This window comes from Capra hircus, chromosome 5, assembly GCF_001704415.2.
Source record: "Capra hircus breed San Clemente chromosome 5, ASM170441v1, whole genome shotgun sequence".
NCBI lineage: Eukaryota > Metazoa > Chordata > Mammalia > Artiodactyla > Bovidae > Capra > Capra hircus.
This window is the reverse complement of record NC_030812.1, coordinates 98,865,618-98,875,811: the sequence shown is the minus strand read 5'-3', so window position 1 is coordinate 98,875,811 and position 10,194 is coordinate 98,865,618. Positions and strand designations below refer to the sequence as shown.

At 38.9% G+C, this 10,194-nt stretch overlaps 1 pseudogene; it reads right to left on the bottom strand.

The window, feature by feature from the left end:
- On the bottom strand, window positions 8,559-9,242 carry LOC102173462 (annotated as a pseudogene).

The window sequence follows — 10,194 nt, the reverse complement described above, 5'->3', positions numbered from 1 at the left end:
AGAAAGGGAAGAAGAACTAAAGAACCTCTTGATGAAAGTGAAAGAGGACAGTGAAAAAGTTGGCTTAAAGCTCAACATTCAGAAAACTAAGATCATAGCATCCGGTCCCATCATTTCATGGCAAATAGATGGGGAAACAGCGGAAACGGTGGCTGATTTTATTTTTGAGGGCTCCAAAATCGCTGCAGATGGTGATTGCAGCCATGAAATTAAAAGACACTTGCTCCTTGGAAGGAAAGTTATGACCAACCTAGACAGCATATTCAAAAGCAGAGACATTACTTTGCCAACAAAGTTCTGTCTAAGGCTATGGTTTTTCCAGTAGTCATGTATGGATGTGAGAGTTGGACTATAAAGAAAGCTGAACGCTGTACTAATGCATATATACGGAATTTAGAAAGATGGTAATGATAACCCTGTATGTGAGACAGCAAAAGAGACACAGATGTATAGAACAGTCTTTTGGACTCTGTGGGAGAGGGAGAGGGTGGGATGATTTGGGAGAATGGCATTGAAACACGTGCAATATCATATATGAAATGAATCACCAGTCCAGGTTCGATGCATGATATTGGATGCTTGGGGCTGGTGCACTGAGATGACCCAGAGGGATAGTACGGGGAGGGAGGGGGGAGAGGGGGTTCAGGATGGAGAACATGTGTACATTTATGGTGGATTCATGTTGACGTATGGCAAAACCAATACAACATTGTAAAGTAATTAACCTCCAATTAAAATAAATAAATTTAAAAAAGAAAAAAGAAAACAAACAAACAAACAAAAGAATTGATGCTTTTGAACTGTGGTGTTGGAGAAGACTCTTGAGAGTCCTTTGGACAGCAAGGAGGCCAAGCCAGCCAATCCTAAAGAAATCAGTCCTGAATATTCATTGGAAGGACTGATGTTGAAGCTGAAACTCTAACATTTTGTCCACCTGAAAGAAGAACTGACTCATTTGAAAAAACCCCGATTCTGGGCAAGATCAAAGGCAGGAGGAGAAGGGAATGACAGAGGATGAGATGGTTGGATGGTAGCACTGACTGAATAGACATGAGTTTGAGTAAACTCTGGGAGTTGGTGATGGACAGGGAGGCCTGGCGTGCTGCAGTCCATGGGGTCACAAAGAGTCGAACACAACCGAGTGACTGAACTGAACTGAAGGGCCCTGGACTGGACATTGGTCGGTTTTGAAAGCTAGATCTTATCATTAGCTCTTTGACCTTGGACAGATGGCAAGTTTTAATAATTAGAACTTATACACCATGGTATCTGCACTGCCTAACACATGGTGGATACTTGTATGCGTGCATGCTATGTTCTTTCATTTATGTACAACTCTCTGCGACCCTATGGAATGTAGCCCACCAGGTTTCTTTGTCCATGGGATTCTCCTGGCAGGAGTACTGGAATGGGTTGCTATGCCCTTCTCCAGGGGATCTTCCTGACCCAGGGATTGAACCGTATCTTCTTTCTACCTGCATTGGCAGACATGTTCTTTATCACTAGCACCAGCTGGGAAGCCTGATGCTTGATGAGTACTTAAAATTAACCTTTATTTCTTCCTTTACAATACTGAGATAGTAATATTTAGTCTGTCTAATTCTTAAAGTGTTGTAAGATTCACATACATTATTAACTAGTCAGTTGTTGAAAAGGGATCATTACTATAGAAAAGAAAAGTATTATATTTCTTAAGAACTAGCATGTCTCAATAATTAGCAAACCCAATCAGACTATCACTATTTTAACCAGCAAAAGGAGAAACTTAGAGTCTAAATGCTGAGCCAAATGTTTGTGTCAGGCTGTTGAAATTCAGCTGAAAACACTGAATTTTCAGGACGAGAAATACAGGGAAGTAAGAAGACTATAATGAAACATAGAAAAGAAGAAGCTATTGAGATCATCAATTTTTAAAGGAAAAAGCTTAGAAAAAGCTGCTGAAGTCTTCAGTTATGTAAGGCAATAGAATACTGCTGAAACTCTGGACAGAAAACAAGTGTCTGAAGACAATTTCCATGAGCGCTTTGGATGTAGTTGAAAAAACACTATGGTTACAGATGTAAGACAGATTTGATTCACTGTCCCTATGATTGATTTATTATATGTCCAGATTATTAAAGCCCATCAACTAGTCAGTGGTAAATGTATAAGCCAGGAGAAAATCTAAGTCTATGAACATAAAAAATTACCTGCAACATAGCAAGATTTCTTCACTCTTCTCTTTCCCAGAGTAAAGAAGATAGATATAGCCCTGTCTCTATAGTTTCATCAAGTTAGGTATGAATCTTAGTTTTAGTTTTTAATGACACTTTGGGGAATTCAGTTTCTTTTTGGTTATAAAAAAGATAATAATACATATCTTACAGGATAGTCACTAATATTAAAGAGATGATTTGTGTGTCTTGTTTAATAAACTTAAATTTTTAAAATTTTTATTTATTTTTGGCTGCATTGGATCTTAATTGCAGCATGTGGGGTTTTCGCTGTGGACACAGACTTCTTCCTGCTTGTGTGGGCTCCAGAGCACATGGGCTCTGTGGTTTGCAGCACACAGGCTCTCTAGTTGAAGTGCGCAGATTCAGTAGATGCAGAGTGTGAGCATAGTTGGCCTGAGGCATGTGGGATCTTCATTCCCTACCCAGGGATTGAACCTGCATCTCCTGCATTGCCAGGTGAACTCTTAACCGTTGGGCCACCAGTGAAGCCCCATGTGTAATGCATCTTATATTTAAAGGCTGAATTAATGTTTGCTTATTTTCCCATCTCTATTCTCTCCACTCTCGAGAAAGTATCCAGTGGCCAGCCAATTGATTCTGCTTCTTTCATTGCAGTTTTCCAATATAAGGAGGGGCAAATGTGCCTATTTGAACGACAAGGGGGCCAGTAGTGCCAGGCGCTACTGGGAGGAAGTAGGTTTGTTCAAAAACAAAATGCATATGCCCAGATGAGGAAGTAAAGCTCTCTAACTGATTTTCACACACACAAATAAGATACAGAGTAAATTGCTAATTTCTTTTTTAAAACATTTACTTATTTTTAAATTGAAGGATAATTGCTTTACAGAGTTGTGTTGGTTTCTGCCAAATATCAACATGAATCAACCATAGGTATACATATGTCCCTTCCCTCTTGAACCTCCCTCTCACCTCCCTCCCTGTCCCACCCCTCTAGGTTGTTACAGAGCTTTGGTTTGAATTCCCTGAGTCATACAGAAAATTCCCATTGCCTATCTATTTTACATAGGGTAATGTACACTTCCATGTTACTCTCTCAATACATCCTACCCTCTCTTTCCTCTCCCAACCACCATGTCCATAGTCTGTTCTCTATGTCTGTGTCTCCATTGCTGCCCTTCAAACAATTTCATCAATACCATCTTTCTAGATTCTATATATATGTATTAGTATATGGTAGTTGTTTTTCTCTTTCTGATTTACTTCACTCTGTATAATAGGCTCTAGGTTCATCCACCTCATTAGAACTGACTCAAATGCATTCCTTTTTATGGCTGAGTAATATTCCATTATATATATATGCTTCTTTATCCATTCGTCTGTCAGGAAACTATAAACAAAGTGAAAAGACAAGCCTCAGAAGAGGAGAAAATAATAGCAAATGAAAGAACTGACAAAGGATCAACTTCTTTTTCCAAAGTATACAAGCAGCTCATACAGGTCAATACCAGAAAAACAAACAACCCAATTAAAAAGTGGGAAAAAAACCTAAACAGACATTTCTCTGAAGAAGACATACGGATGGCTAACAAACACATGAAAAGCTGCTCAACATCACTCATTATTAGAGAAATGCAAATCAAAACTACAATGAGATATCGCCTCACACCGGTCAGAATGGTTGCCATCAAAAAGTCTACAAACAATAAATTCTGGAGAGGGTGTGGAGAAAAGGGTACCTCTTGCTAATTTCTACTTCCATTCTTATACACTGATAAATAAATAAAGATGTTTCTGATAATGTTTCTAAGTAAAGACACTGTTTAGCTCCTGTTTTCAAACTTTCTTTCATTTGTTTTTATTGTTCAGTCCCTCAGTTGTGTCTGACTATTTGCGATCCCATGGACTGCAGCATGCCAGGCTTTCCTGTATTTCACTTGTCTCAGAGCTTGCTCAAAATCATGCCCATTGAGTTGGTGATGGCAACAACCACCTCTTCCTCTGGCACCTCCTTCTCCTCCTGCTTTCAATCTTTCACAGCAACAGGTCTTTTCTAATGAGTTGGCTCTTCACATCAGGTGGCTAAAGTATTGGAGCTTCAGCTTCAGCATCAGTCCTTCCAATGAATATTCAGGATTGTTTTCCTTTAGAATTGACTGGTTTGATCTCCTTACAGTCCAAGAGATTCTCAAGAATCTTCTCCAACAACACAGTTCAAAAGCACCAATCCTTCTGTTCTTGAAATTCAGTGCTACTTTGCTTGAAATTCAGTGTTTTCAGTTTTTTCAGATTTCTAGGTTTATAATCCTGATTGTCAGCTGAAAGTCTGTTGTAATTATTGTTTTTTTAGTGAACCCCTTTTGTCACACAAAGCAAAAGAGACAATGTGTATTGGGCTTTACCCAGCTGTCTTCTTGAGCCATTCTGTGTGTACTTGCACATGTCTGTCAGTTGAGGCCTCAACCTGGGGCTTCTTTCTTCTTCCATTGCTTTTCAATCTGGAGAAAGTGCTATGATTCATGGCAGGGAATTTGACTTATGTTTTCTACTCTGTTGAAGTGAGAAGACCCATCACTATTGCAGAGTGTGATGCTTAAACTAGTGTCAACTTGGCTCAGCCAAATATATTTAAATCAAATGTATTTGGTCAAGCATTGTTTCGGATAGTTTTGTAAGGACTTTTTAAGATGAGATTTAAATCAGTGGAGATTGAGTAGAAGATTGCCCTCGGTAATGTGGATGGGTCTCATCCAATCAGTTGAAGGCCTTAATAAAACAAAGACTGACTACTTCCAAGCAAGAGGAAATTCTGGCAGCAGATGGTCTTTGAACTTGAACTGAAATATCAACTCTTACTTCATTTTGACAGTCTTTGGACTTGAACTGCAACTCTGACCCTTCCCTGAGTCTCCAGTCCGTTGACCTTCCCTGCTGATTTTAAATTTACCAGCCTTTGTAATCACATGAACCATTCTTCAAAGTAAATCTCATACACATTCTGTCACTTTTTTTTGGAGAATCCTAACTGTTATGGGGAATTATTCCCCTACCAAGGAAACTTACTAAAGGGGATAGGAGACAGCAAGAATGCAACATGTATTCTCTATTTCCTTTGCTTCTTTGGCTGGATGATTTGAAAGCATAGGTGTTTGATAGAGGCTCGCTGGAAACATTGGAAAGAATGCTTAGCTCTTTCTAAAGTCATAACACTAAACAACTTATCTTTTTAAAATTTATCTATTTATATGCTTATGTGTTAGATTTATTCATATTCATTATGCACTTAACTGTATAAAATTTCAAACTAAAAAAACATCATCTACATCAATAGAAGTGCTGCTAAATAAAAAGTGATATTTCCATAAAGTGAAAAAAATATGCAGCATTAAAGTTAAACTGTAATGCTGTCATGGAAAGAGCTACAAGACATCGAGGAACTTACTTGGTCATATGATTGTTCTATTTTATATCTTTTTGTGGAAACTCCATACTGTTTTCCACAGTGATTGTACCAATTTACACTTTTACGAACAGTGCACAAGGGTTCCCTTTTCTACACCTTCTTGCCAACACTTGTCTCTTGCCTTTTTGATAATGGCCATTCTAACAACTATGAGCAGTATTTCATGGTACTTTTGAAATTTTCCTCTGATGATTAGTGATGTAGAATGTCTTTTCATGTGTCTGTTGGCCATCTGTATATCTTCTTTAGAAAAATGTCTATTCAGCTCCTCTGCTCATGTTTTAATTAAAGTATCTGTTTTTGCATCTGTAGAATTTTTCACAGAAAATATGTGGTTACTGATAAAAGTAAATTCATTAAACAAATTTTAATGTCACTTAGGTTTGTTTTTGCCATACATCAACATGAATCTGGCACAGGTATACACGTGTTCTCCATCCTGAACCCCCCTCCTTCCTCCCTTCCCATACCATCCCTCTGGGTCGTCTCAGTGTACCAGCCTGGTTTTTTATGTATTACTTGTCTGAAAAAATTATACACCCATCATAGTTCAGCATCATATAGCCACTTATGTTTGTTGGGTGCCTATGCTAACTTTTTTTGACTTCTGAACAAATTATTCTTATGAATATGCTCTCAGAACAGAGCTTGTCTGTATGTAGAGGTATTACTGCATTCCAATTTTATTTAAAAAAATTTTTAAAAACTCCTCCAGAGTGGCCCTTCTGCAATGTGGGAAAATCCACATTTGGGGTGATTTCACAATAGAAAATTTAAAAATATATATTGTTTAAGAGAGTCAAAGGAAGCAACAAACAGGAAGATTCAAATCAGAAGGACCCAATATTATGTAAGGAATGACCTGAAAGAATATATTAACAAATAAAGGAAACAAAAGCAGAACTTTTTTTTTTTTTTTTTTTGCAAGGAGAATTCAAGGGCTTAATTCCTGGACCAGACTCGAGCTGTGACACCTTGACTTCATATTTTTAAAATAACTAAATGGAACTTTTAGAAATGAACAATCTGTTAACTCTTTAATAAATCAAATAAATAGCTAATTGAACTGAAGGGGTAATTAAAGTACTGTAACTTAAAGCTGAGGATAATAAAGAGATTTTAAAAATGTGAGACATTTAAAAAACTTGGAAGATAGAATGAGAAGATGCCAGAAAACATTTAATAAGCATCCCACAAGAAATAAGTGAAATAAAAAGATAGAGAGGCAATCTTTGAGGTTGTTGCTGTTTAGTTGTTAGGTCATGTCCAACACTTTTGAGACCTCATGGACTTGTAGCCCACCAGGATCCTCTGTCCATGGGATTTCCCAGGTAAGAATGCTGGAGTGGGTTGTTATTTCCTTCTCCAGGAGATCTTCCCAACCCAGGGATCCACTCTGCCTCTCCTGGGCTGGCAGGCAGATTCTTTACTGTTGAGTTACCAGAGAAGCCCAGTTTTTGAGGTGTCAATGACAAATAATTTTCTAGAATTCTCATTATTGGCTAATGAAAATATAAGCTGCTGCAATTTCTTCTAAGAAAAATTTGTTAATATCTAATGAAGTTGAAGAATGTGCATATTCTATAAACTTGTAGTTTTCTACTGGAAAGAAATTCTCAGGATAAGCACCTGTGCAGTAATGTACTTTGCAGCTTTGTTTGTGGCAGAGAAATTATAGAACTGCATTGGCTGAGTCTTCCACAGGGGAAATCTCCTGACATACTCTGCTTTCACACATTAGGAGATCTGCATTTCATCATGGGGGGCAGAGTACAACTCAAAAGTTAATCACTATGCTAATTAATTTAACTGAGAGGACAACCTCATTAATAGAGTTAAGAATCAAGTATATGAATAATACTCAAGTCCATCAAAGAATTTATTAATTTTATAGAGACCTGCTGAAACATTGTGCTCAGAATAAAGCTCTTAAAATAAGTACTATTCAGAAGTGTGTACCATTCTGATCCTGGTTCAAAATCAGTTATGCAGTTACATTATGCACAATTCTGATGGGTTTGATTATTTGAGTAGTTCACAAACTATAAATGGTAGATTAGAATAAGGGATGAAAATATGCCTAGGGTGAAACATAAGACTACACAGCAGGAAATGACGGTTGGGAAAAAAGAGAAAAAACAATGTAAAGAAGAGGTATTTAACAAAAGATCTTGTCATTTTGAATCCCTTCCTTTGGAGGTGTATAGTAGTAGGTATTTCTATTTGTCTTAAGTCCATGTTTGTAGAAGCAACCCAAATGTCCATCAACAGATGAGTGCATTAGGAAGATATGGCACATATATACAATGGAATATTACTCAGCCATTAAAAAAGAATGAATAATGCCATTTGCAGCGACATGGATGGAACTAGAGATTATCATATTAAGTAAAGTAAATCAGGCAAAGAAAGACAAATATCATATGATATTTCTTGTATGTGGAATCTAAAAAATGATACAAATCAATTTATTTACAAAACAGAAACATAAAAACTTAAAGAACAAACTTATGATTACCAGGGGGAAGAGTGGAGGGAGAGGAGGAAGATAGATTGGGAGTTTAGGATTGATGTACATATATATCTATATCTATATCTATATCTATATCTATATCTATATCTATATCTATATCTATATCTATATCTATATCTGGGCTTCCTTGGTGGTGCAAGTGATAAAGAACCTGTCTGCCATATGAGAGACTTAAAAAGACTCTGGTTTGATCCCTGGGTCAGGAAGATTCCCTGGAGGAGGGTACAGCAACCCACTCCAGTATTCTTGCATGGAGAATCCCTTGGACAGAGGAGCCTGGCAGGCTATGGTCCATAGGCTGTATATATAGGGAGGATGGAGATAGACATTTCAACCAAGACGTATTCAGTACGGTGCTGGTTCTAGTTTGCAGGTAGATACGGCCACTCTAAGGGTGGTCACTTCCAGGCAGGCCATTCTGCCTAGCTTGGAGGACCTACTGTACCACATCTTCCCACTGCACAATTGATAACCTTCTGAGTCCAGGCAGGAACCCCTGGTGCAGACAGATGTACTCCAGCCATTCTCCTCTTCATCAGTTCTGTGTGTTCTGGGCCCTGGGTCCATGGGAACAGAACTGTGGTTGCTCCATGCTGTGGCTCACTGCTCATCTTCATCTTTGTTTTCTAATGGTGGGTCTGACAAATGAAGCCCCAGAGCTCGCAGAGCCAGAGAAGACAGTTAAGGGCCATCAGGGACTCCAGTTCCATCTGCTCAGGAACAATGCTTCCTCCATCACACATGGATCTGATCCTGGATATCAGCAACTGCATCTTCTCCGTCACCCACTGGTGCTGGCTCTACCTCTTTCTGTTCAGGATCTTGGTTCAGGAGTAGCCAGCTGGTCTCGCTCTCATTTCCTCTGGTTCCTCGCTGCTCCAATCCCCAGTGCCTTCTGTAGGGCCTCGGTGTAGTCTGAGTTCCTCCGTCTGATTTCAGGACACATGGTATCTCCCCCTAGAACTAGAACTGCTGCTGGCAATGGGCAGGTGCCACTCAGAGCCGAAGGTTGAATCCCAGGCCCACTCTTTTCAGTGATCCTGTGTGCCTGCATCAGCTCCTGGTCCGTCATTGACCATGCCATCCAAACTCACCTGTCTCATTACCTAGGACCTTGGCTCTCTAGTGAGAATAAAACAGCCAATGGTTTCAAACTATCTGATTTAACTCCTAAATAAGTTAACAAAAAATAGCGTCTGGAACTAAAATTAAGGATCCCTTTGTGTTAAACACCTTTAACCACAATTTCACTGTAATAATTACAATTTTCAGCTATCTTGGTACTCTTTTTTACAAAATATGTCTTCTAAAGAGTTGTCTATAATCCCCTCTCGACTTACTCCTCTTAGTCTCTTCCTTGAACCCACATGAATGACTGGTTTTGTTTGTTTGTGTATAGTGTTCTTCTTTTTCTCTACCACTTCCCCAAAACTGCTCCTGTCAGAGTCACGGGTGACCTCCCCTAACTTCTGACCCTCTCTCTGGCCAGATGTATCCCTTGGTAGGATGGAATCAACCTCACCCTCCCTTCTGACTGATGGTTGGAGGAGGTGTGATCACATCCTGAGTTCTGATAAGAAAATGCTGTGGTTGGGGAAGCCCTCACAGTGCCTTGCAAATGTGTGAGAACCTTGTGATCTGCACTGAACTACAAAGCAGCCCCCAGCCACAGCCACCACTCTTTCCAGCTGAAGTTGACCTGTCGTATTTTTTGTTGAAAGTTCTGTGAAATCTCCTTTCACCAGAAAAATAAGGCCAATGTGATAGACATTGGCCTCTCTACAGGAAGCACTGAAAACCTACTATACCTCCAAGCAGTAAAGACTTGTTGGCACTCCTGTATGCACAGCATCATTAAATCTTTCAATCTGCATGGTTGATCTTCTGCCAGTTGTAAACCTCACTATCTGTCTCTAAGCCAAATACTCCAATTGGAATTTTGGAAGTGGACAAGGTAATTTTTAAGCAAACAATGTTGGATTTTAAAAGTGCCCTGCATCCATAATAGAAGAAAACTATGGTAG